The sequence below is a fragment of the Rhipicephalus microplus genome, chromosome 3, assembly GCF_043290135.1.
Source record: "Rhipicephalus microplus isolate Deutch F79 chromosome 3, USDA_Rmic, whole genome shotgun sequence".
Lineage (NCBI taxonomy): Eukaryota > Metazoa > Arthropoda > Arachnida > Ixodida > Ixodidae > Rhipicephalus > Rhipicephalus microplus.
This window is the reverse complement of record NC_134702.1, coordinates 14,089,371-14,115,179: the sequence shown is the minus strand read 5'-3', so window position 1 is coordinate 14,115,179 and position 25,809 is coordinate 14,089,371. Positions and strand designations below refer to the sequence as shown.

Genomic DNA, 25,809 nt, shown 5'->3' with positions numbered 1-25,809 from the left:
TGATTACGCCAGCGTGTGCTCCTGTTCTGCATGCCTCAGTCCCCCGGACGCACATGTATACGTGAAGAACAGTGGCGATAAGAAGAACGCTCCTTGTCCGAGTTCAAGTCGAAAAAAAAAGAAAGTGAAGAAAGAAGAATGGCGGAATTGAGCATGGCCCGTCCTAAACAGCATCGAAGCATTTCTTTCGCTCGGAAAGTACACCAGCGGTGAGCAAGAATAGAGAGGAGTATTGTGAGAGGGGAGGGATAGAAAATAAATGAGCGAGTTAGCGAGAGAACGGTGCACTGCGGTGCTCGCGGCTGCATGCGCTAAAAGCGTCCTGAGCCACGCTGCAGACCGAGCCAGCTGTTCACCGCTCGATCAATGCATGCAGGAGTCGAGCCGCGCAGCCTCCTCCGCTGGTCCCATGAAGACGTGCGAGCGCCGCTCGGGTCCATAGCTGTTTGCGCGATATACGTTCTATAAAGTTCCATGAGCAAAATTTATATTCTGCTCTTCATATCTGCAGTTTGTGCCGTGCTCTGTTTACAGTATACGTCTTACGAGCGTAGCCTTGCGACATGCGAGACAAAGCAATTGACATGCGAGGCGAAGCTGATCATTTTTCCTTGTCGGCTCGCGTCGGAACCCGTACGACTAGGAATCGGGCAAAGTCATACTTGGACGTTCTCGGTTTAGCAGAAAAATAAGCATTGCTCGAAAGTGGGCACGACGTATAGGAGAAGCCACAACGGAACATCATGATCCTCGGAGTTGTACACATGCACAATCATTGAACAAGAGACAATCAGTTCACTGAATGTATAGAAGACTTTATTTGTTCGGTTCGACTGCAATGCGCTAATTGTGACGTAATTCGAAATAAAATTGAAGTAAACAAAAAAAATCAACCTTTTCCGTCATCTGAATAAGTTGGTGATTCCCTTCGCTGCGAGTTAAATCGGTATAAAATTTGGCGCACGTTATACTATAACATCTGATTGGACTGCCTTATGCAGACCGTGCTTTGAACATCTTGATCGTGGTCAGCAGCTGCGCGGGATATTCACTTCTGTACTCCCGCACACTCCGTCGTACCACAGCCGGACTTCGGAAAGGCCGGCGAGCTTTCTAGCACGCCATCCTTGTCCGACCATGGCCGTACCAAGCATATAATTGCTTGGCATGGCCATGACCGGGCAAGAAATGAGTTTTAACAAGTGGCCTTGTCTTCATCAAGCATAGAACTGTTCTAGTGGTTCAAGAAGGCAAGTTCACATCTGGAAAGGTCGGCTGGAGAACACAACTCTTGTTAATGGATATTTTCATCGCAATCTTCCCCTTCCTGCTATTGTGTGGACAAGCATAGTCAGAGATGGTTGACGCCAAACTTTCCCCAAAACGTTGTAATTTTTTCATGTTCATGCTGCATTGTTTGTTTGAGCCCGGCAGAATATGGCGTATACCCACTACTCTGGGGGATTGGCCAAGATTTCGTAGTTGCGTTGTTAGAGAGCGTGTTTCTTCTTCTTTATTATTATTATTATTATTATTATTATTATTATTATTATTATTATTATTATTATTATTAAGAACAGTAGTGGTAACAGCAATAGGGTGTCGAAGTGGATCGATCACAACCTCTTGATTTTCTAACCCGAAACGGCGAAGAGAAAGCGAAACGTTCGGAGGCAGAACTGGGAGACGGCTTAGCTAAAGTGCTCGGTCCACTCTGATGCGTCGCGGGAGTGCTATATTGTTGGAGGGTATAACGGAGTAGGGGTTTTACCCTTTGGTCCCGCTCCAGAAGGATGGAACACCGTGGTGGCATCAACGCTATCGCACTTTGTTTCACAAACACGGTAGCTGCTGGCACGAGCATCGTCCGAGCAGTGTTCAGAGAAAAGCACCTTCGCTGGCGTAGCGTAACGAGTTCGCGAGAAGGAAGGGTGTCCTGCTGGCGGAGTAAGAAGAGGGGGGTGTCTCAGAGGGGCGGCTGCCCTCGCCCGGGCCGGCGCTGTTAGAGACGGGAGGGGGGGGGGTGTCCTCCCCCGCGCGCCCGTGTGTGTGGGGGTCACGTGGCACGCGCAGTCTCCGCCCGCATCCGCCTGGCGTCGCCGCCGCCGCCGCGTCCTCCACGGGCCAACAGGTTGATTCCGGCGAGCCTCTTCGGACGACCTGCGGCCGCCAGCGCCGTTTTCTCGGCACCATCTGCCGCAGGACCACGCCGCGTCGTAGCCGCTCGCGCGAAACCCAGCGTTCTCCGACAAGCGCACGGCAAGCGCTCGGAGCTGCTTCACCCCGGAAGTGAAACCAGCGCGCGCGATCATCTCTCTGGACCGCGGCTCGGAGAGCGGGAGGAGCGACCTCGACTATCGGATCACCACTGGTCTCCCTCCCACATCGGGCGTCCCCCCCCCCCCTAGCACCGCTCCCCTCCTTCGAGACTACTCTCCCCCCCAATCGCTCGGCTACTTCTCCCGAGTGGCATCTGCGTCTGGTTTCGGTTTCAGTTTGCCCCTTCACCGAGCTCTCGGTTTGCGGAGTGCAGAGGGAGGCTGTGGTGCTTTTGACGCTTGCGTCGTGCTCGCGTCTTCGCCGAAACGTAGCCCGTCATCGTGGCTGGAACCTTCGCCGCACGCCGGTCGTCGTTGCTGTGTGTCGCGCTGACCATCGCTGTGTGAGGCTGTGAACGGCGTGCTGTGTTCGCCAACCGTGTCTCGACCTGGACTTCTGCGTCATACCCTCTCCTGCCGCAGACGCCTTGATGTGAGTAGCCTTAGGATTACGTGTCATTGCCCCCACTTCACCTTGTTCGACGAAGGCCGGTTAATTCTAATTTGTTGTAGTGCATGCATGATTATAGACATGAACGTGTAAGGCACTCCGGGCAACACAAATCTCAGGTGTCTTCTGTGTGCACTAGAACAAAATAGCGTTACATACCAACAGTGCCGTACAGCTGATGAGCGACTTGATTTGTTTTCTGCCTAGAACATTCGTTTTGAAGATATGACCGTGGTGCAGATATGTCAGAATGAGGTGGGTGTGCGACTTCTTTTACGCAAAACAGTCATCCAGAAAGCTTACACTTTTGCTTACTTGTCATCTTCGCACTATACTTCGAGTTGTCGCACTCCTTGTAGAGCCATGTTTATGCTGAGTCAGTCTCTTTCGGGAATTCGGCATAGGTATATTAGTCGCTGTGCTAGCCCACTACCTTGCGTTTAATACTCCTTGGTGCAATTTTTTTTAACAACCCACCCGGAAACAAACCCCCTGGGCAGTAGTTATACGAAATTGAGAGGCGCCCGGCATGTTAACATACCAAAGGACTCCATTTCTAATATAACAGTTTAGGAAAGAACACGGATTAGTGGCTATTGGCTTCATCGCAGCAAAAGTCTAGAATAGTTCAGAATTATGGCAGTTCATGGTGTATAACTCTAGACTCTAAACGTACTTCAACTGCACATGTCACCTCAGCAAGCTTAATGATAGTGGTTCTTCTCTAGTTGTCAATTTTATTCGTGATTTAACTATATACGGCTGCATGGAAAATAGACGCTTTGACTTTTCACGTTTTTTTTTATTCTTGCCCTTATAAGGCGACTCTAGATGTCACCACTGTGTCAACATTAATGCACCACATACGTGGTAGACGGTATGTACAACAAAGACCATGCTGTTGAACATTAACGTGGATTCTCAAGCAAGTGATGTAGCTTGAGGTTTTTTTGAAGCAAGCTTAAACCCAATGCAAGGAGAGGCTTCTCAAACTTTGTAGTAATACAACATGTTGAGAAAGGGAATTTTATGATGATTTCAATCACTTCTGAGCAAAAAATTAAAAAGAACAGTAATATAGTGTGTGTATACTAATAGCACGGGACTCGTATAAGATGTCGCTGCTTCTTCTTTCAATTCGCATGTTAATTCGTTTTATTGCATATTCAGTATTGACTGTTCTAATGCTCTAAAGTTGAGAGTTACCGCAAGCTGATAAACCAAAACACCACAGCACAGCATGCTGATTACTCTAAAGCTCTGGAGCACAGCTCTCCTGGTAATATTAGCTGCAATGGAGCGGGTTTTATAAAGAAGTACGTGGGAGAATGGGCAAATGTGTGTATCCGAAATTACTAAGGGTAAAACTTTGTATGTATCATGTTAACGTGACCTCGAACGAAAACCTGCGTGTAGTACGGAAAGTCGCATGGCCCCCACGCGCCTCGTGAATCTCTGCGCGTTTGCTTCATCGTTCGCGCGGTGGAAGCATGAAAAACTTTATTGGGGTCCTGAAGGACACCACCCCCGTTTTATACGGGCAGGATCGCGGGCCGCTCACACGTAGGGACGGGGAGGCCCAAACTCACCGCCGCATCGTGGGCCTTCTGGACAGCCTCGAGTTGTTGTATCAGGACCGGGCCCGTAAGCATTTCGTGAAAAGCATTTTCGGAAAATTCTTGATTTTTTTCCCTGTAAAGAGGGGCACCTCCAGAGCATGTGGTTAAAATCATTGCGATTGTGGCAGTCCGAACAAAGTTCTGAAATGTCGGAGTAGTGGCTATAGGTTACGAGGCTAGGGTATGTTCCCGTCTGAAGCATGCGAAGGGAGATTGCCTGTGGCCTAGACAACTTTTCTTGTGGCATTGGGAAGGACCTACGGCCTGATTGACAGTGTTTTGTGAACTTTTTGAAGGTAGTCAAAATGTTCCTAAAATCAATAATGGGGGCTGATTCCTCTGTTTGAGCTACGCGAGTCCCAGTGCGGTAAGTGAAGCCTCGCACATTGAAAAAAAAAAGTGGTAAACTGACTTTCACGTGCACGTCCGCTTCGTCATCACGGCGTTCACGTGATATAAAGTGTAACAGTGCAATGTATACTCATGCTGGGTGGATTTTGCCTTCGAGTCGTTTTAGGCGAATGCGTGAGGGATTTTTTTTTAAGACGATAGTCTTTCTTGGGGTACTCCAACGCAAAAATTGTTGTCTATGTGTATATTTGTCTGTTTGTCCGTTGTAACGATACCCACAAACTAGGGTGGCTACCCAAACGACCCCAAGCAATACTTTCAGTCTCAATGGTTAACCCCATCCGCAGCGCCCACCAATATTGCTCAAGTTTCAGTGTTCAGACTTGTGCAATTGTCACTTAAAAAGCAATTATAGCGCATATATGAGGCACCATAACAACACGTCAACAGTTTGTATGTGTGGCTTTATACTAAAGAAGCCACACATAAGTAATTCTAAGGACCGTCGCGTTTATCACGCTGCGCTGACAGTGCAATACGATGCTCAAAAAGGCAAGTGTTTCCAACGTTTTGCTAAGACAACACGGTGACGGCACCTGCCCGTCGCTTTGCGTTCTCCACCTTATCGCCTGCGAGACAGGCGCGCATCTTTCTCCGTGGTCGCGCACGCCTTCCTTCGTTTTCGAAGATGACTGCCAGATAGCGCTCGTGTCTGACGTGCCTCGATGCGCTCGATTGCCTTCGCTGCACAGATCGAGACTCTCTCACGCAGTTTTTTTTTAGAATACAATTTACCAATTTTCTCGCGCAGAACATCAAATAATCGTTTTGTTCATTCTCTCCACACGCAAGACTATTGTCTTTAGACGACATTTGCTGTGATACATGCAGATAAGGGGTCATTTTTTTATTGTTTCTGTCAACACTATGTGCTTCGAGGTACCTAGAGCTTAAGCATTTCAAAGTTGCGTGACAGAGGGCAGGACAGTTACAAAAAAAAAATAAAGCAGGGAGCTTGACGGGATGTTTGTTTGGCCTGCTATCCTGCAGTGGGTGGAGGAAACATTTGTGCTCATTCAAATATTTAAGCGCAGGCTTTCCGCAGCCGAAGGCGTACTTCTGTGTGTTTCTGTCTCGCTCGGCAATATCACTCCCTTTCCCAACTCGGACTGAAGAATTAAGTCAGTGTCTTTATCTAGTATATATAGGCCGAATGTGAGATTGTCCTAAAGTATTCACACATATACGGGTAATAAATCTTGAGAAACTGTCCGAGCATGTCAAAAGTGTAATTGAGCGATGCTCAACATCTATAGCGACAGACTGAACTGACGTTTGCTGTTTAGCAATGACCTATTATACTTTTAGCCCTATGTTGCACCATCAGGCGGATTCTACGCAGCTGGGAAACCACTTCTGGTTAAAAATGATCGAAGGTCGCGAAAGAGGAGAGCTTGAAATGCCTAACCGCTCTGGTGAATACGACAAAGTTAGTTAGTGCGCTTCATTCAAATGAGAAGACTTGATGCAAGTCATTCCGGCATGTGCTATCACCGAAATATCTGGAACGTAATTATCTACTTCACCGCAAACTCTCTGGTTGTATTTGCTAGGGTCTGCTCTTTTCGCGAACAAGTTCAGTTTCATAACATGAGATCGTTGTTATTATTTAAATATGATATTACGATATTCGTGGGAAGTGGTGGGTCTTCCAGACGGCAGAATCGCCTCCGACTCAACGAAATAAGCTCGAAATAATGCCGGAGAGATTCTGTGTTTTGAAAATGCCATCTGTGAAAACTTTTATTGGCAGCACTGTTGCCTAGCTGCAGTTGTGCTAGTTATGCACATTATATAAGGATATCCAATATGCATATAATGTTGCTTGAAAAAAAAATGCAGGAGAATATAACAATATTTTGCATGTCAGTTGATCTCAATACACAGCAATGTTCTATATAAGTAAAATATATAACGCCGCGCGATGCTCGGAGCCTTAATGAAGTTTCAGGGGGAAAGAAGGGATAACTATACACCGTGGTACTACTGCACATTATTGCACATTGCATTTATTATTTCAAACATATTTTTGGCACTTTTTCGTGTCTATTTGTGCATGTCCTATCGGGATTCAGCTTATTTTTTGTGTTGTCGATTGTATGAAAATTTCATCTCATTTCCATACGTTAAAAAACCGTAAACACGGTAGTTATTACAGCCTAATCAAATGCACGCCTTAGGGCAGTAGTTACACGTCGTACACTTTATGTTTAACACACTTAGCTGATAATTTTATAAAGCCGCACGTCGACTGAAAACATCGTTAAATCATAATATTGTTAAATGGGAGTCTCTCAAATGTTCGTTTTGTTCAGAGGAAAGTGTGTGTACGTGTGTGTGTGTTTCTTTTTCACCCTTCAAATAACACGCTGTGAGCTTGCCTTACCTGTTTTATTAGTATTACGCTCTTGCAAACTGAATCAAGTGATACGTACAACCCAAAACATCATTTAACCACCTTAGAGTGAATGATTGATGTTTCAGTCGGTTTTCATTTCAGAACTGGCCAAAGTCTTGACACATTTTGTTTTTCTGCGGTTTATTGAAGATTACGTACTGAATTCACAACCGGACGTTACCATGTATCATATATATTTTTACAGATATGAACAAAGGATTTATAAGCAGGTGATATTATTGATGTGAGTGAGTACAAGGTCAGCATAAAAGAAGGATTTATTTGGCGCTCGCTTCGGTTGTCCTATAGGTATGATCCACTACTCAAAATCGGCCGATGTCTGTGATAACGTTCCGCACTGTCTAACTCTTCACGAAGTATAACGAAATCAATCGTAACATAGTTTTTTGCTGCCGTGAATGCGTTCTCTAGCTTTTTTTTACATGTACAGCCAATAGAAATAAAATACGCCAGCAAGCCCTTTTTGCTGTATCATATATGATATTGTTCTGTGTCTGCAGTGTTCCTTGCTTCAAGATTCAAACGAGTGAAGCTCCTGTCTTTCTCGTTCTGGATTAAACTGACACGTTAGTAAAATGTTAGTGTTTAGAAGACGTTAATGTATTCTCGCGTTTCATGTCCAAATGTTTCAGAAACCAACTTTGGCTTACTTGAGACAAAACAAGGAATAAAAGTATTTATGGTGAAAATACAGTATTACGCAACTCATTCTTGTGTTCTTTAAAGCTAGCGGTTTCTGAAACAGCTCGTCTAGTTTCGCGCTAGCAACATTGTGCCAGAATATTGGTGAGCATGAAGTAATGATTCCAGAAGGAAGGGTCGTGCTTTTACGCCGTGTATATTCATTTACGTTAATGCTGCTCATAAAGTCTATTTGAAAGAGACATATATGAAGTCATATATTAGAGAGTAACAGAGAGAGATTGTTCGTTGGGGGTCCAGGGATTTGTTGTCGAGCATAAGACTGCCTGTTTTTCGTCTGACTTTCTGTTCTGAAAATATTACATAGACAAGGAGCACGTTTAGAATACTTGCGATGCGATTTTATAACTTTTGATGAACTAGGGGTAGGAGTGACAAGAACATAAATCATTCAAATCAGATATCCTGAGCAGTATTCGTGATACCTTCTTGACAACACAGATGAATGGAACTTCAGGCAAAACTTTTGTTCCTGCTTTCACAATGAGCAGAAATGAAGAAAAAAAACTCAATCTGGAATAATGTATTTGCAATAGCTGATACCCTTCGCCGCGTTCAATACATTAAACCTAAATACCAGCAAGCGATGCTGCGCTTTTATGCGATTTTGAAGGAACAGAAAGCAATCTTAGCATAAGCTACGCCACAGCATGATTGAACTGTAGTTCTGGTATCATATTCATAGAACAATATTTCGCAAAAATTGATCGCAAAAGAACATATTTGCTTTTGTGAGTCGTCGTTGTTGAACGCACTATTGCTGAAGGCTGCCGGTGAATGACAACATCACATATTAACCAATAACCTTTTTAAGTCCTCATTGATCAGATTATGTTGCACTGACGAAACTATAATAAGTTGCGTGATTGAGCCCTCCTATACGCGGTGAAGCTTTCTGTAGCGCATGGTGAGATCCGCTGGGAATACTAGAGCTCAATGAATTGAGACGTATGGACAGAAATATGGCCGAACAAGTTTCTGTTAATTTCTCGAATTAACATTAAACCATCTAATAATGAAACAGCTTTGGCAATGAGCGAATTTATGAATGATACTCGGCGAGTGTGTCTTTATGATTCCTTCGTTTTATTTGGTTCCATATATGTACATCGTCCATATGTCCAGTGCAGTGTTCGTATGGGTCATCAGTTATTTACTTACGTGATTCTTAAAGGAACGAAGAGGAAATTGAGCCCCGTAACTGTCTGCATCAGAGTGCGACACCTCAACACTAGCTCACGAGGGATGGGGATAAGGAGGGATTAAACGGATGGGATTAAAGGTCTAGAGATAGAAGGAGATAGCGTGGCGCAGGGACAGCGACACCCAGAAGCAAGAAGAAGATAGGAAAGATGGATGGACACGGTCGCAGGAGTCCGAGGACGGGGCGCCATTCAGCGAGAGCTCTTGTCGGCGTCAGGAGATGGCGTAGGGCGAGCCAGTCGACCAGAGCTGCGCTGTCGTCGGAGATCGCGGCGGCACAACCGGTCGGCACGAAATCCAAAGATTCCATATACGTACTGTGTCCATATGTCCAGCATCGTGTCCATATGGTTCCCGTTTGGTTACGTGTATGTGTAGTGTCCATGCGGTTCACCCGTTCCTTCCTACGCCATTATCGTCTTTCTGCTGCCCTGAATAGGTCGCCGGGCGCCAGGTGGCAGCTCGAACGAACCACCCTCGCCGTTCGCAGGACCGCAGCACGTCTGTATAGCGGCGGCGGAACACTATTTTTCCGGTTGGCGTGGCCGTGCGCTACGGCGCACCTTTCGCGTGCGTACATTTTTGTGCGCGATGCGTACTGGTATACACACGCACGCACGCAGGGCTGAATGGCGCCGCCGTCACAGAACCGAGAAGGAGGCGTTTCGGCAGTATTAGACTCTGAAGCAGATCAACGCGGCACGCTGTCAGGGCGGCTGCTGCCTTCGCCGTTGCGCTGCTCGAGGAAAACAAGCGCTCGGCAAAGAGGGGACGCCCCTTTAGCTAGTCGCCCGCCTTTTCTCTTTCTCCCCTTTTTTTGAGCGGCCTACAATTTCGAGATTGGCGCCCTCGCGCTGCGCGGCTACTTTGACTCCCGTGTTTTCACAAGCGGCGGCTCCGCTTGTGAGAGCCACGCGCGCGCCGCGCGTGTATACGCTGTAGACTGTAGCACACGGAGCGGGCGCAACACAGTAAGATTGCTATTGAGGGGTCTCACCACAGTGTTACCCCCCCCCCCCCCAAATCATTTGGCTGAGTTAAAATAGAACCAAGCTTCGCCGTGGGCTCAAAACTTAAAATGAAGCAATGACGTCTTTCGCGCAATGACCTGGGAACATTGTGGGAACTATAGACGGTTCTTGAAATGCGCATATTTAAAGAAAGCTGCATCGCCGTAAAGTCGCACATAAAAAAAAAATGACGAGGCAGGTCTGACTTACATTCTTAATAACGTCCCGCTTAAAGTGCTAGATGTAGACGGGAAACCGGACATTTTTCGTCCAGTTTCCTGGATAGAGCCAGAATTTAACCGGGACCTGATTAAGAGTGTAGTTAAAGTGAGTGGTAAATCCGGCACCCCCTTCCCATAGATGATCATAGAAGGGGGGAAACGCCGCCCTTCCCTCGTGCCCTGCTCGTGCGCACGCTTATGGACAACACCAACACCACGCGGCCGCCCTCTTGCGCCAGCTGAGAACGCGGGCAGCGATATTCGGTAAGCGCACCTAGCGTTTGTATCATACACACACGAATGCGGTGATCAAAGAAACGCGCTATCGAGAGGTCGCATCTATAAGACAACGTAATGCGTTGTGTGCACACAGCGAAAACAGCTCTTTGGTGGCAGCTTATAAGCTGCAATCGCGGCAGAGGTCTGCATGTTTCACCCCCACACGCAAGTTGTCTGATCCGTTACATTTTCGTTACCTGAAGAGCGATTGCTACAAGTACTGGCTAATCAGCGTACCAAGAAGGTTCCAGCTGGGACTTGATTGACAGTGTTTAGCCTACATCTCTTCAAGCTGGCACCTCATTTCAGGTGATTTTTTTTTTTCACTGACCAGGCAAGGTTGTGCAAATTGTGGGACTTCCACTCCAGGTGGCAATCCACATTCCACTCCTATTCTGTTTCTCCTCTCCAGGCGCAGCTTGATATTGCGCCTTCACTGATGGTGCCGGATAAAACGCCCGTAAGGAAGCTAATTGTTTCAGTTGAACAATGAGTGAAGGTACAAGATGAGTGAAGCGTCATAACGAAGGTTCACGTTATAATAACAGGAGAATCAGTGTAACGTGTGGAAGATTGACTGCTGTAGCATTTTTGGAGTCGTCCCCACAAGACGCGCTTCCTGTACCCGCTTCCTCACTAAAACACTCAGCTTACGAAACAACTGTCGCACTCAAACAGGTAAACGATGCATCCAAACAAGTGCGCATTGTTGTCGCCATTCCACTTGGAAACAAGGACATGCCGCCCAGTGTCTAGCATTTTTTTCTGTAAACAACGCATGCAGTGGGCCACCATTCACGAAAGGTGTTCTGCAGGGTCGACGCTCGGTCTTTATCGCCGCGCGGCTGTGGTATTCGTCCCGCTCCACTAACGGCGAGAAGCGTGCGGCGAAAACTGGGCTGCTCTGACACCCGAGGCACGCGGACGCTAATGCAAACACACTTGGCTGCACGCAGGGGCGACCACGTGACCTGTTCGCGGGAGCCCTGACTCGGTCAGCCGGCTCATAAAGATGGCGGGCTCGAGCCGGCCGCAATTCCGCGCAGTACTCGTTCTTATAGCGCCTTATTGGGTCGAACAATAAGGCGATTGGATCGCTCCGTTCCGCGAGCACCATCTCGTAGAGCTCATATGCCTTCCCAGAGGTGGACATGCACTTTTTCGTCGCACCGTGTACGCTATACGTGAAGTGACTCGGCTGCATAGGCTAGAGCATGGGGGAGACCCCCTCCACCCCTCTTCACATAAGGAGGACACCAAGTACGCTCCCTATGTTAACTCCTCGGTAGGGCATCACTTATTGTGGTGTAAGGTACGGGGTTACGGCCATGCCGGTTATTGATGATAATGGCGGCCGAGGGCACCTGATGCTGCGTTTCGGAAACTCACGTAATAACTATAGTCGCGTCACTAAAATCGCGTAACATCGCGTAACTAGTAACGCAACGTGCTCCAGCCACAATCACGTGACCTGTGCTTAGGGAACCCACCAAGACCGGAGAAAAATAACCAAGTGTAGTCATACTTAGTGCTACTAGCGAAAAAAGCTTGGCGTTACTAATAACACTTAGCTAGGTGGAATACTGGCTCCCCTAGTGGTTCGAGCCTTGCGCCACATGTGCACGCTGCACAATCATTTTTTTTAGATTCATTCCAAGCGAAGCTTGTTAGATTTATGGCTCAAGGGACAATTTTTACTAAAGACCACGAGGAAGGGGAAGACGGTAGGAGGGAGGAGAGAGATGGGGGTGGATGTTAAACTACGACAACCTTAAATAAACACCGCTCGCGCATGTGTGAACCGCTACACCTTGTGTGGATTTAGTTTTACGATCCCTTGTTAATTTCCCTGTACTGTTCCCTACTTTTTTATTATTTACCTGCAGTAAAAAAGGGGAAAGACAGCAAAAAAATGTCAAAAACTGTCGTGATGTTCACGCCAATCCCCAAAGACGCACGTCTACGTCCTCGTCTGTGTCGTGACCAGCATACATCCTCAATTATCTCAAACACAACAAAATATTCGTGGCGCTCCTGGAATTCCGTCGGTGTCCTCCGCGCACGGAATGACACGTTTCGGGCGCCACGAAGCCGACGAGTGTCTGCACGAACTTGTGAATCCATGTCGCACATCGCATTTGAGCTCTGTTCGCCATAGTTTTTTTTAGAATTGTAGAAATTGGCCATATAGGTTTTGTTTGTAGTTTTGTGTACGGTGTCGTTTCGCTTTTCAAGTACTCTCCGAAGGTGGACCATATCACCCGGATCGAGATGTCATCATCAGCAGCAGCAGTAGCTTAAGGTAATTTATGTCCACTGTAGTACGATAGCATATCCCAACAATCGCCTATGCTAGCCGTCGTTGGCCTAACCAGATGGGTTAACCCCCCTCGCCCTTTCACCCAGCTAAGTACGTATTTCTATCTATACACACATACACGCGACCTACAAGCACACACACGAACACGCATTATAGTGTGGACAAAGCCCCTCCTTAAACATGTTTCTGGCTAGGTCTTACGCGAACAATTTGGGTGTGTGCTGTTGGGACTCCGGGTCCTGCCGGTCTCGTTTTCGGTAGCTGGCCCCGTCGCAGGATCCATCGTCCAACAATTCAGCGAGAAGAAGCGCCCGAACGAACAACAGAGATTCATTTACATGTGGAGAAGTGGTCAACTGACCCAAAGAGAGAAGAGTGCGTGCGATACAAAACGTCTTCGGCATTTTATAGCGCCACGTTGTTGACACTGGGCGTCTTGTCTGCATCGTCAGCCAATACGGTGTCGCCGGCACCTCGGCCACGAGGGAGGGGAAAACACCTCTCACAACACAAGGAGTGGCACAATCCAACACCATATATGGTCCCGGCGCCCCAAAATGTTACCAAATATGGTCACGAACGCACAGCAGACCCCGTAGCTCTCCCGGCGAGGAGGAACCCGAATGGGGAGGTGGGGGTGGCCGCCACCGCGAGTCACGAACCGGTTCTCCCCCAAACACTTCCTGCTTGGCTCCCCAGGGCCGATCGTAACAGTCCACTTCCTGCTTGGCTCCCCAGGGCCGATCGTAACAGTCTCTCGCGCGGGGGGGTGAAGATCTCGATGGGCTGAGGTTTGCAGCCACTGTCCGGAGAGATCAGCGCCGGCAGTCGGTTTGGTGACGACCGTCTTTGATGAAGTAGAGGGCAACACCTGCTTCATTGTGGGCTCAACAGACGTCACATACGCACATGAAAACACAACTACTCAGCCGGTGAGCGCCGGACAATTCCGCCAAACTCCACCAGGCAATTTTCCCCTTTAACTGATATTAAAGGAAATACACAATTTATTCAAAATGTTACTCACACTTTAAGGTGACACAAAACAACAACACTGGAAGCACACCGAACCCGAAACCCTGGATAGCCGTGTCTTCAACGTTTTAAAACAAGTACACCTAAAAGAGTAAAAAAAAAAAACAATCACTAGCTCTTGTTTAGGTCAGGAAAAAAAAATGCCAGAGTTCTCGAGACATCCTCTCGCGTCAGGGGCATCGACTTAAGCCATCAGCGTTGCCATGGAGTACACCCTTTTTGCAGCGTATTTCAAACGTATATTGTTGCAAAACGAGGCTCCAACGCAGCAGGCGGCCGTTCTTAGAGGACATGGTCTGTAGCCAGGTGAGAGGACAGTGGTCCACTTCCACAATGAACTTGCTTCCGGCAATATAACAAGCCACTTTCTGGACTGCCCAAACCAAGCACGCACATTCCTTTTCGCTAGCGCTGTAAACCTGCTCGCGAAGGGTGAGTTTCCGGCTAACATATAGGACGGGATGCTCTTGATCCCCCTCATCCCTTTGACTAAGAACTGCCCCCATGCCTCTATCACTAGCGTCGCATTGTACTATGAAAGGCCTCGAGTAGTCCGGTGAACTAAGCAAAGGTTGGCTCGACAAGGCCGCTTTCAAAACGCGGAAAGCCTTTTCTTTCTCCTCATCCCAGTCGGCCATTTGGGGCTCGGTCTTGCGCAACGCGTCAGTAAGAGTGCTGGCAATGTCGGAATATCTAGGGATGTACTTACGATAGTAACCAGCTATTCCAAGAAAAGCCCGAATATCGGTTTTCGTTCGGGGCTGGGGAAAGTCTCGGATAGCTGCCACTTTCATTTCAGAGGGACGGCGATGCCCTCGACCGATAACATGCCCGAGATAGAGTACCTCTGCTTGTGCTAGCTGACACTTGGGCGCCTTTACCGTTAAACCTGCTTCGCGTAGGCGTGTCAGTACTGCTCTCAAATGCGTCAAGTGTTCTGGCCAGGACGAGGAAAACACGGCGACGTCGTCCAAGTAAGGCAATGCGAAGTCCTCTTGACCACGCAAAACCTTATCCATTAAGTTGGAAAAACAGTAAGGCGCGTTCTTTAGGCCGAAACTCAACACTTTAGGGCGGAATGTCCCCAATGGTGAAATAAATGCAGCATACCGGCTCGCCCTCTCGGTGAGTGGCACCTGCCAGTAACCTCTCACTAGGTCTAGCGTTGAGATAAATTGCGCGCTGCTTACCCTCTCGACGCGTTCCTCAATGTGGGGAATTGGGTATGTCTGATCCTTGGTGATGAGGTTTAACTTACGATAGTCTACGCAAGGACGCGGATCTTTGCCGGGTACCTCCACGAGAATTAACGGGGAAGTGTAATCACTTTCACACGGCTCAATCACACCCAATTCCAGCATCCTGTTAACCTCCGCTTTTATTAGCTCAAGCCGGCGAGGAGACACCCGATACGTCTTAGATCTTACCGGTTCCGACGAGGTAAGCTCTATGTCATGAGTGAGGACGGATGTCCGGCCTGGCTCGCTTACAAATCTGTCCTGAAACTCGGTCAAAAGACCACGCAATTCCTGCTTCTGCTTCGTTGTTAGTTGTGACTTTGATACTAAATCCTCAACTCTTTTCTTGATCGGGACTTCGTCCGATTCGGGAGCTAATTCAGGGATTTCTGCCGGAACCTCTTCCGGAACATTTAAAGTCATGTTCACGATGGCTTCCCTCTCTTTGTAGGGTTTGAGTAAGTTGCTATGATACACCTGGTGTGCCTTACGACTTCCTGGTAATTTTACCACATAGTTGGTGTCAGACAATTTTCGAGTAATTTCGGCCGGGCCGACCCATTGCACTTCAAGCTTATTCTTTTGGGAGGGCCTCAACAACATGACCCTGTCTCCTACAGCAAAGTGTCGTGCTTTAGCGGTCCGATCGTAGTAAAGCTTAGCCTTCTGCTGTGCTTTGGTCATCGCACTCTCGGTCAGTTCTTGGGCTGTTGTTAGACGATCCAATAAGGTGAGGACATATTCCACTACTACAGGATCATCACCCTGACCTTCCCACGACTCTCTCAGCATACGAAGAGGAGACCGCAGTCTGCGGCCGTAAACAAGTTCCGCTGGCGTAAACCCTGATGTCTCATGTGGTGCAGTTCTTAGTGCAAACATCGTTGCAGGTAAGCACATTTCCCAGTCAGTTTTCCGTTCAAAACATAAGGCTCTTAACACTCGCTTCATCACGGAGTGAAGCTCTTCTATCGAGTTCGACTGCGGATGGTAGACTGAACTATGCAATAATTTCACGCCACACCGCTCTAGAAAGGTTGTCGTTAAGGCACTCGTGAAAATGGTGCCCTGATCTGATTGTATCTCGGCAGGAAAGCCTACCCGGGCAAACACGGACAGAAGTGCGTTCACTACTTCGACGGAACTTAGCTCTTTTAGCGGGACCGCCTCTGGAAATTTAGTAGCTGGGCAGATTAAGGTCAGGATGTGACGGTAGCCTGAAGTTGTCTTGGGCAAAGGACCTACTGTGTCAATTACCAACCGACGAAAGGGTTCCGTGATTACGGGTACCAGCTTCATTGGAAATTTCGCCTTATCTCCCGGCTTACCCACTCGCTGACACACATCGCAAGATTTTACAAACCTCTCTACATCTTTAAAGCATCCAGGCCAGTAGTATTCCTGTAAGAGACGATTTTTCGTCTTCTTTACGCCTAAGTGGCCTGACCATGATTCTCCATGCACCAAACTAAGCAAATCCTGACGATACGCCTGAGGTACGACTACCTGGTCAAATTCTACTCCTCGCCTATCTAGATATTTTCGATAGAGTATGCCGCTCCTCTCTTGGAATCTCACATTTCGTTTGGCGATTCCCTCTTTCGAACTGTCCTGGAATTGCTTAAGCGTTGGGTCACCCTTTTGTTCGGTTATTAATGAAGTGGGGCTCACCTGCAGCAGCCGACTGAAATTATCCGAAGTTGGCATGACACACAACTCTTTTGTAGTTCCTAGTACCTGGAATGTGTCACCCTCTGTGCTATCCTCTGTACTACCAGGAATCGGCTTGGGAGCAATGGCATTCTCTATTTGCTCGGTCAACGAGGCGTAATTGACCCCTTCCAATTCGGGAGGAGGTTCAACGTCGCCTTTAGGAATGGTTGCCTCCGCGACTACGGCTTCTGCAGCCTGTTCTCGCACAAGTCGATTTGTTTCCGTGGTGTCCAACTCGCAACCAGGCCCGTTGTCGATTTGGGGCTTGTTTGCCTCAGTGAATGTTGCTCTCGCAGCCAGCGCACGTGCCTTTGATCTAGTCAGTGCCTGCACTATGCCTTCTCCCAACGTTAGACCTTTCTCCTTCAGCATTTGATCTGACTTATTTGAAAATAAGTAAGGATACTGAGGGGGTAGATATGGCGATACCGCGGCTTCTGTTTCCAATGTTCCAAATGCGCCTTTAAGGACAACTTTAGCTACGGGAAGGCACTGACTGTTTGCTTCTACGGCTTGTCTAATCCAGGCACAGTCTCCTGAATACTGTCCGGACTGAACAAAAGACGGATGAACTACGTCCATAGTGGCTGCGGAGTCTCTAAGAACCCGACACTGCTTGCCGTTCACGATAAGGTCGTACATATATGGCTCTAACAACTTCATGTTCTCGTCGGCTTCATTTATAGATAAAAAGGCCACCTTTTCTTTCGGGCAGTCTTTCGCGAAGTGCCCTGTTTCGTGGCAATTGAAACAAGCAGCCGGTTTTCTCGCCTCAAATTTCCTTTTGCTTGCCTCTGCCGACGCCCCATGGTTAGATGAATTGTTTTCCTCACCCTTTTGTGCGAGACTTGTCGGTTGTTTTCTAAACGGCGCCTTATTCGGCCGTAGGAATTTTTCCCTTTTTGGCTCGCTGTTTGCCCCGAGGGCGCGGCGCGTAACGAATTCTTCAGCGAGCTCTGCGGCTTTTGTTACGATGTTCACGTCTGGTCTATCCTGAACCCAGAACCTCACCTTTTCTGGTAACCTTTGATAGAATTGTTCCAGACCGATACACTCGAGCACCTTGTCATGATTCCCATACGCCTTTGCCTCTTTCAGCCACTCCCCCATGTTGGCCATTAACTTGTAAGCAAACTCCGGGTACGAATCATTGTTCTCTTTTACGGCGTTGCGAAATTTTTGTCTGAAACCTTCCGCTGACAACCTATATTTCTTGAGAAGGCTCGACTTTACCTCACTGTACTCGTCAGCCTCCTCTTTCGTGAGGCGCGCGATTACTTCTGAGGCCTCCCCCGGAAGTAGGGACAACAAGCGTTGAGACCATGTATCCTGGCTGAAACCTTGCCTTTCACAAGTTCTCTCAAAGTTGACGAGGAACAGCCCAATGTCCTCCCCTAGCTTGTACGATCTCATTAGGTCCGTCATTTTGAACCTGGCCCGCTCTGCTGTACCGGATGCCTCGCTGCCTCCTGTTCTACTATTATGGCTAATCTCTAGCTCGAGGCGCTTCATTTCAAGCTCGTGCTTTCGCATCTTATCTGCCTCGGCTTCTGCCGCTTTCCTTTCGGCCTCAGCCGCCTTTCTTTCGGCCTCTGCCGCTTGCCTCTCCTGAATCTCCACGACACATTCTGACAGCTCGTCATCCTCCGCCCCCAATGCGAGAATCGCCTCTATCAGCTCTGGCTTTCTTTGAGAGTCCGACACCTCCAGATTCAACTCCCTTGCAAGAAGCAACAACATGGACTTTCGCAGGGATTTCAGATTCATGGCTGCCTCCAGTACCGCTGTCTCTGTTCCACAAAGATTCCTGTCCTGCAACTAATTAACCTTGACGGCAACGACAGCTCTAGATACCTGCCTTGCCTCAAGTTTTCCGTTAACTTAGTCTACAAATAAAGCTTCAAAAGCTCTTACACGGAATCCTGCCCTGTCACTGTTAACCTTGACGCCACTGACAGAAAGAGCTTAACCAAGCTATCACACAATTTCTGCCTGACGCAAGTTACCTGTTAACCCAATGACCAAGACAGCCCCTCTCTACCAGCTTTTACTTAACACATAGAGTAAATGCCTGGTAAAATTTAACAGAGAAAGCCGGTACTCACCCAGTTCGCAGTCATGTCTCCGGCGTCGTGCCTCTCAGAAGTGCCGTTCGATTCCCTCTGGAAGTCGATGAGCTCGTGTCCTCCTTCTCCTGTCGTCCCGTTGTTGAACTTCGGGCTCACTCCGTCCAGTGGTCGCTTTCGGGGTTATCGGCATCCCACCGCTGCCACCAGTTGTTGGGACTCCGGGTCCTGCCGGTCTCGTTTTCGGTAGCTGGCCCCGTCGCAGGATCCATCGTCCAACAATTCAGCGAGAAGAAGCGCCCGAGCGAACAACAGAGATTTATTTACATGTGGAGAAGTGGTCAACTGACCCAAAGAGAGAAGAGTGCGTGCGATACAAAACGTCTTCGGCATTTTATAGCGCCACGTTGTTGACACTGGGCGTCTTGTCTGCATCGTCAGCCAATACGGTGTCGCCGGCACCTCGGCCACGAGGGAGGGGAAAACACCTCTCACAACACAAGGAGTGGCACAATCCAACACCATATATGGTCCCGGCGCCCCAAAATGTTACCAAATATGGTCACGAACGCACAGCAGACCCCGTAGCTCTCCCGGCGAGGAGGAACCCGAATGGGGAGGTGGGGGTGGCCGCCACCGCGAGTCACGAACCGGTTCTCCCCCAAACACTTCCTGCTTGGCTCCCCAGGGCCGATCGTAACAGTCCACTTCCTGCTTGGCTCCCCAGGGCCGATCGTAACAGTGCATTAGAAGCAAAAATTTCGACGGCGTTCTCAATACTCGATTGCCCCAATGGATCAGGCGTCCATTCATCCATGGAGCATGGTTGCCAACCATAGGGCAATTACCCTACTTGTAGAGTATACTTTCGGATTTTTTCGGCTGGCGTTGGGTATAGTACGGCGGTGATAGGACAATTTCAACATTTCGCTCGTCATTGATCAGTGATAAATGTAGAAGATCGACGTGACGTTCCCGAAGGTTACATTCGTGGAGAGATCCGAATTGAAATGGTCTTAATGCCAATGTCACCAGCACGTAAGGCGAAAGATAATACGTCAAACACCTTTGTGCTATGTTCTTGTTTTTGTTTTTTTTCTCTGGAATGTTTTTCTCTCTTTCTTTCTCTCCCTCCCTGTCATCTCCAATCTCTACTTTGCGGGGAGCAGTTTTTAAATTTTGTAACGGTCGTCGGCTTCAGTTATTAAGGGCGAAAGATCATGTACGAAAAGTGGTGATTGGCGTCAACGCGAGTGATGCAAAATATATCCATGCCTCCTCATAATGTCATATATTGGCATGGCATATCACCAGAAATTTTATGTCATCATGAAGTCATCATGACGTCACTGTGGCATCAAAATGTGAGGTCAAATGGTGGCGTCATCAGATGTCATCATAAAGTGGTCATAAAGAAACTGATCCTGGAGGCACCCCATTTGTCAGAACGTCGTAGAGTGTACTCTATCGGTACGTCATCATTGTTGCACGGCGCTATATTTAGGTGTAGTGTAAAACGTAGGGTAATGAAACAAGTGTAAGGTTGCCCAATTTTAACTTTTGCGTAAGGTTTTTTCGAAAAATTGATTGGCATTTTGGCCATGGAGCAGGTGTGCACGTCTATCACTAGGGTACTGCTTGTAGATGAATTCGTCTACCGAAGCCCCGATAACCTAGCGGGGTCCAGGTTATACGGCAATGATAGCCGAAAATAATAAAAAAGAAGCCATTGTTTGGAGCACGCACAACAAGCACGCTAGATGAAGCCGAAAACAGTGAATTACCGCTATGTGTCAAGAGACTAACACTATTCCACCTGTATGGGGTTGAAAATTGCCGGACGATGAATAACTTTCTGAAGAAACGAAGGATGAAGCGTCGAGCAGTCAAACACCACGTCCAAAGGAAGTGCGGAATATGAGACAGCGATGTAGTGTAGCGGGTATATTGTTCGATAAAGGATAGGTCGTTTAGCGCGTTAGCGAAGAAACGATAACTGTGGCTATTTTTAGAGAATGAAAGGTAAGGCTGGATAGATAGAACTCAATGTTGCAAAAACAGAGAACTTTCCAGGCATTCGTCTACGTGGTATGCGCTCTGAGAGTATAGGGTGGAAGAATGACGCAGAAGGCGTTTCAGAAAACTGCCATAACAAGGAACGCGCCAGCGGCGTTGTATGCAAATGGTGTCCTAGACATATATATCACGTGAACTTACAGTTACAATATACTCAGGGAAACGGCGCGAAAAACCGGACGGAGAAAGATTGAACACACAACACGAAACGCTTGTGTCGTGTGTTCAATCTTTCTCCGTCCCGTTTTTTTTTTTTTTGCGCTGTTCCCCTCAGTGTCATGTACCAACTGGTCCTTCAAGAAACCCTTCTGCAGTTACATTATCTTTTGAGGAAACATGAATGGGCATCGAAGAGAGTGGAGATGAGCGTATGATTTGCCGACAAAGCTGCTTGCTTTCCGGGCAGCTGTTCTTGTGTGAGTTGTTATACAGCAGAGAAACTATAGCCGTGTCTATGTTCGGCCGATGGCGTGACCTCCCGACGAGGCATGTAACAGCTCGCGCAGGCTGGCATAGTTCCTGTTGCGCACACTCGATCTTCGCCCACAGCAATGACATCGTGTGGCGCCGTTTGTTTTCACATTGAACAATGCGCGCGGCCTGTTTACGCCGTCTCTTGCCCCACTGCGAATGCTCCACCGTGGAATATTTTGGAACCGACCCCGAAACGTCCAGCCGGGAACATCTCCAAGAACAGTTTTTTTTTTGTTCTCGACCCCACTTTTTTTGTGTTGTTGCCAGTCACCAGCGGCGGTCGGCGACGGCTTCGGCGATTTCCTGTCCTGCGGGAAGTTTGTCGTCACGGGCTGTGCTATATATATATAAACGTGACGCCATGTTTACCAGAATTAAATGTGCTGCAGCGATAAATTGTCGCGCCTCAGCCTAGAAGTGTGTGAAAGGAGTGCTCGGTAACGAATTCTGCGAAGCTCTCCGGACTGATAACACGTAGAAAGATTGAGGTCGCTGACATATTGCATCGTATAAAGCATCTTCTTATACCACACGCATGAAAGGGAGAGGGTGCCTGTTCCTTAGAAAGTGTTGATTGGCTACTTCGAAGTACAACTTTTTTGAAAATCCGAAAATGGGAGCCAAAAGACATTCCTGTACGAAAACATTGCCACAGAAAGAACGAAGATTGTGCTGTTTGTTTTCGGGACCATGAAATATGCTATAATTATGCCGCAGACCCAAGTTTATGCGCTTGCTAAAACTATAGATATGGTCTCTCTCTCTCTCACTCTCTCTTCGTGTGTGTGTGTGTGTGTGTGTGTGCGTGTTGTGTGTGTGTGTGTGTGTGTGTGTGTGTGTGTGTGCGTGTGTGTGTGTGTATGTGTGTGTGTGTGTGAGAGAGAGAGAGAGAGCGGGAGGGTGAGCGGGTAGGTGGGTGGGCGTGCGCGCTGTGTATCCCTGCAAAAGAACTTTCATTGTCGTTTTGTCTGTCACTTAATTGGTCCCTTATAAAGGTTTCTTTATAGTAGACAAAAGAAGGAACAGATCATGCTCGTTTCGGCTTACCACGCTTTCCTCCTCGCCATATGACGTCAGCGCGCAGGAGACCTGCCCTGCGGCCCCCGCAGGAGGCGAAGACGTGAGAGCTGACTACAGGGTCTCGGTGTGCGGCATTCGGGGGCGCCCAATATCTCGGTTTCCAGCCCCGTCAGCATCCATCCTCCCCGAGCTGGCTCGCCTACATCCGCGGATGCCGTCGCGCATCCTCGGCTCTCCTTCCTCAAGAAGGCAGGCATGAGGAGGAAGAAGATCGGGGCATACACGTGGTACGCGTATATTTCGGGAAACCCATTGCTCCCGAGCCTCCAGCGCCGTTTCCCCCCTTGTCTCTCTCAGCAAAACATCAGTGGACCGCCGATGTATGAGTCCTCAAACTTAAGGGCATCGCTTTCTTCTGTTGCGCTCTGTCGCTCGGCGCCTCGTGCGTCTTGTGCAGCGCAGCGCCTCCCGTTTCAGCTCTTGCGTACAGGCAAGCACGTCCCTTCCTCTTCCCTGCGGCTGTCTACTTTTCGCCGAGGTTCGAAAGCTCATTTTTCATCGTTGCCGTTGAGAGGCGCTCGTGCGACCCTGCCTGCCATCCGGGCCTTCGCGTCGACGATCAGCGGTCCGCGCCAAAGGCCTCCTCTTTCCTTTTGCGATACCTCTGCTTTGTGAAAAAGCGACCACTTGGCACTGGTTCAGGAGCTCTGTCATTGCCGTGCGTGCATTTGTTTTTGCCTTTGGCCCGTCGCTCACTCTACGTCTTCGCGGCATGCGTCGCAGAACGCGAGTTTCCCCCAGCTGAAATCTCCCAGAAAACAGCCTGACAACTGAGGATTTCCGGCTATTTGTGCCAACGCGTACCTGCACTTTACGCCTACATTTAGCGCTTTCGATTCTGCAAAGTGCAAAGGCTAGCTCCGCCGCGGTGGTCTAGTGGCTAAGGTACTCGGCTGCTGACCCGCAGGTCGCGGGATCGAATCCCAGCTTCGGCGGCTGCATTTCCGATGGAGGCGGAAATGCTGTAGGCCCGTGTGCTCAGATTTGGGTGCACGTTAAAGAACCTCAGGTAGTCGAAATCTCCGGAGCCCTTCACTACGGCGTCTCTCATAATCATATGGTGGTTTTGGGACGTTAAACCACACATATCAATCAATCAAAGTGCAAAGGCTAGATTTGTTAAGTTGTTGTTGTTTTTTCTTTCGCAAGAAGCTCATGCCTGTGAGGATATTAGGGTTTTTGATATAATATCCATAGTTTGGACTGCGGACCGCCTGACGCGCGTTATTGCGAAACCTTCCAAACTCAAAACAGTTTTGCGAAACTGCGTGGTGTCATGAATTCTCCAGAGACTTTTACTTTAAATTGCGTTTACTTGCTTTTGACTATGTCAACTTCACTTATATATATACTCGTCACTTCACTTTCACCAACTTACGTTATGTGGGAAACCTGCACCATAGAGCACTGCGCGAAGAAGACTGGAAGTATATAGATATACTCTCGTGTGGGCTACGTCATTAAAGTTACGCCGCTGTTATGAAGTAGTATTGATACACACGCACGCACGTGCACACACACACACACACACACACGCACACACACACACGCACACACGCACGCACGCACGCACGCACGTCGCCATTACGTGAGGGCTAAACGAATTGCACATAAGTATAGTAGCTCAGCTTGAAGGGAGCAATACGATGGCAATATCCGAAGTCCCCCACTGAACTTCAATTTGTTTTGTTAGCGTGTTTTCAGGTAAGGACAGGACATGGGAATACGTCACCGCATTCGTGGGGCCTTTAGATTGCTGCAAGTGGGAAAGTCTTGGAAAAAGCGGCCAAAAAACACACCACCCCGAATACGAATGTGAGTGTCTTTGCCAGTGTCAGGTATGAGAAGAAAATGGCATATGAAGTAAGAGAAGAAAAGAAATGCTTGGAACAGTTGCTGGAAAAGGAATTGGAGGAATAAAACGAAGTCTGCGCACACGAGAGAGCAAAAGGCGGGCGCGTGCGGAAGAGGAAGGTGTGGCCAGGACGGCGGAGAACACGACAAATGGTCGAAGTAGCCTGGACTTGCCCCAGGTCTGCAACGCTTAGAGAGCCTCCCGAGTCCTCTGAGCTGCCCGAATCCTCAGCTGGCGGGCGGTGCAGCGAGTGGCCGGGACAGGTCAGCGTCACGCCACTAACCTTGAACGAGCCCGGGCTTCCGGACATCCGTCTGCCATGTCAACGACGCACGGGCCAGAAGGGCCTAGGACGTGTCCAGAGTACCTGCCGCCACCAGTCCGAAACCGGATGGGAACTATACGTCCGTATACTCTGTGCCTCGTTTTCGGGGCGTCCTTTAACACCAGCGAGGACGCCACGACCGACGGACGTGGTGAGCGACAAGAGATGCATGCGTGGAACTTGGTCGTGCTGGGACGTGTTAATTAATGTGTTTTGGCAGACTACTTGTATGTATATACTTTTATTCTTTTGTGTGTACCTGTTTATGACTTTGTGTATGCAATGAAGGTTGTGTTTTTGTGCCACACCGTGTCACCTTCGTGTGTCAATCCCGCTTGCTCAAACGAAACGCCCCGGGTGATATCAACATCGTGACAGCCAGCATACATATGATAAGGAAGAAGTAAGTGTGGTGGAAAGCAGCCGTATCTTGCGAGCTTCTAGTTTTTCTCGAGGTGAAATGCGAAGAAAACCTTAGTTGCATAAATGCGATGGGAATCTGACACTTCGCGCGTTAGAACTGTGTGTTCTAAATGCAGGCAAGGACGGCAGGGAGACAGTGTTTTTGAGACAAGGAGGATGGGAGAGGTGTTGGAGAGTTCTAACATGCATATCTGTCTGAAGCTGTGCTAGCACAATCAGTTAACATGCATATACCAGCCTAGGGTGTGCTTCGAATCTCCCCGTATCAATATATATAAGCCTCAAACTCTAAAATCACATGATTTGTCTGCGCTGCACAATTACAAGCCTGTAATGCACGTACCACAAGGACCCCCAAAGAAAGATGCTGGGCTTCCTTGAGTGCATCTCATCCTTTGTTTCAAAATGGCTGCATTTTCTTTTTTCCAAGGACAACATCAAGGAAAATCAGCCAATTTTGGTTTCGAAGCTCGGAATCATTCATGAAATGAAGACACTTTTTCAGATGTACTAATAGTCGGCTGTCACTTATATATGGATGTAAGTTCGGCGTAGAATCTGCAGAGAGGTT

General features: G+C 48.3%; 1 protein-coding gene across 2 annotated transcripts in view; it reads left to right on the top strand.

The window, feature by feature from the left end:
* ct (homeobox protein, cut) overlaps window positions 1-25,809 on the top strand; it is a 699,473-nt gene that overhangs the window by 291,482 nt on the left and 382,182 nt on the right. Inside the window, exon 1 of one of the 2 annotated variants that reach the window (XM_075888930.1) lies at window positions 2,114-2,751. The exons of the other annotated variant lie outside the window; for it this stretch is intronic. The gene's annotated coding sequence lies outside the window, so the exon portion shown is untranslated. Of the gene's footprint in view, window positions 1-2,113; window positions 2,752-25,809 lie in introns of those variants that run through there. 2 annotated transcript variants of the gene reach the window in all.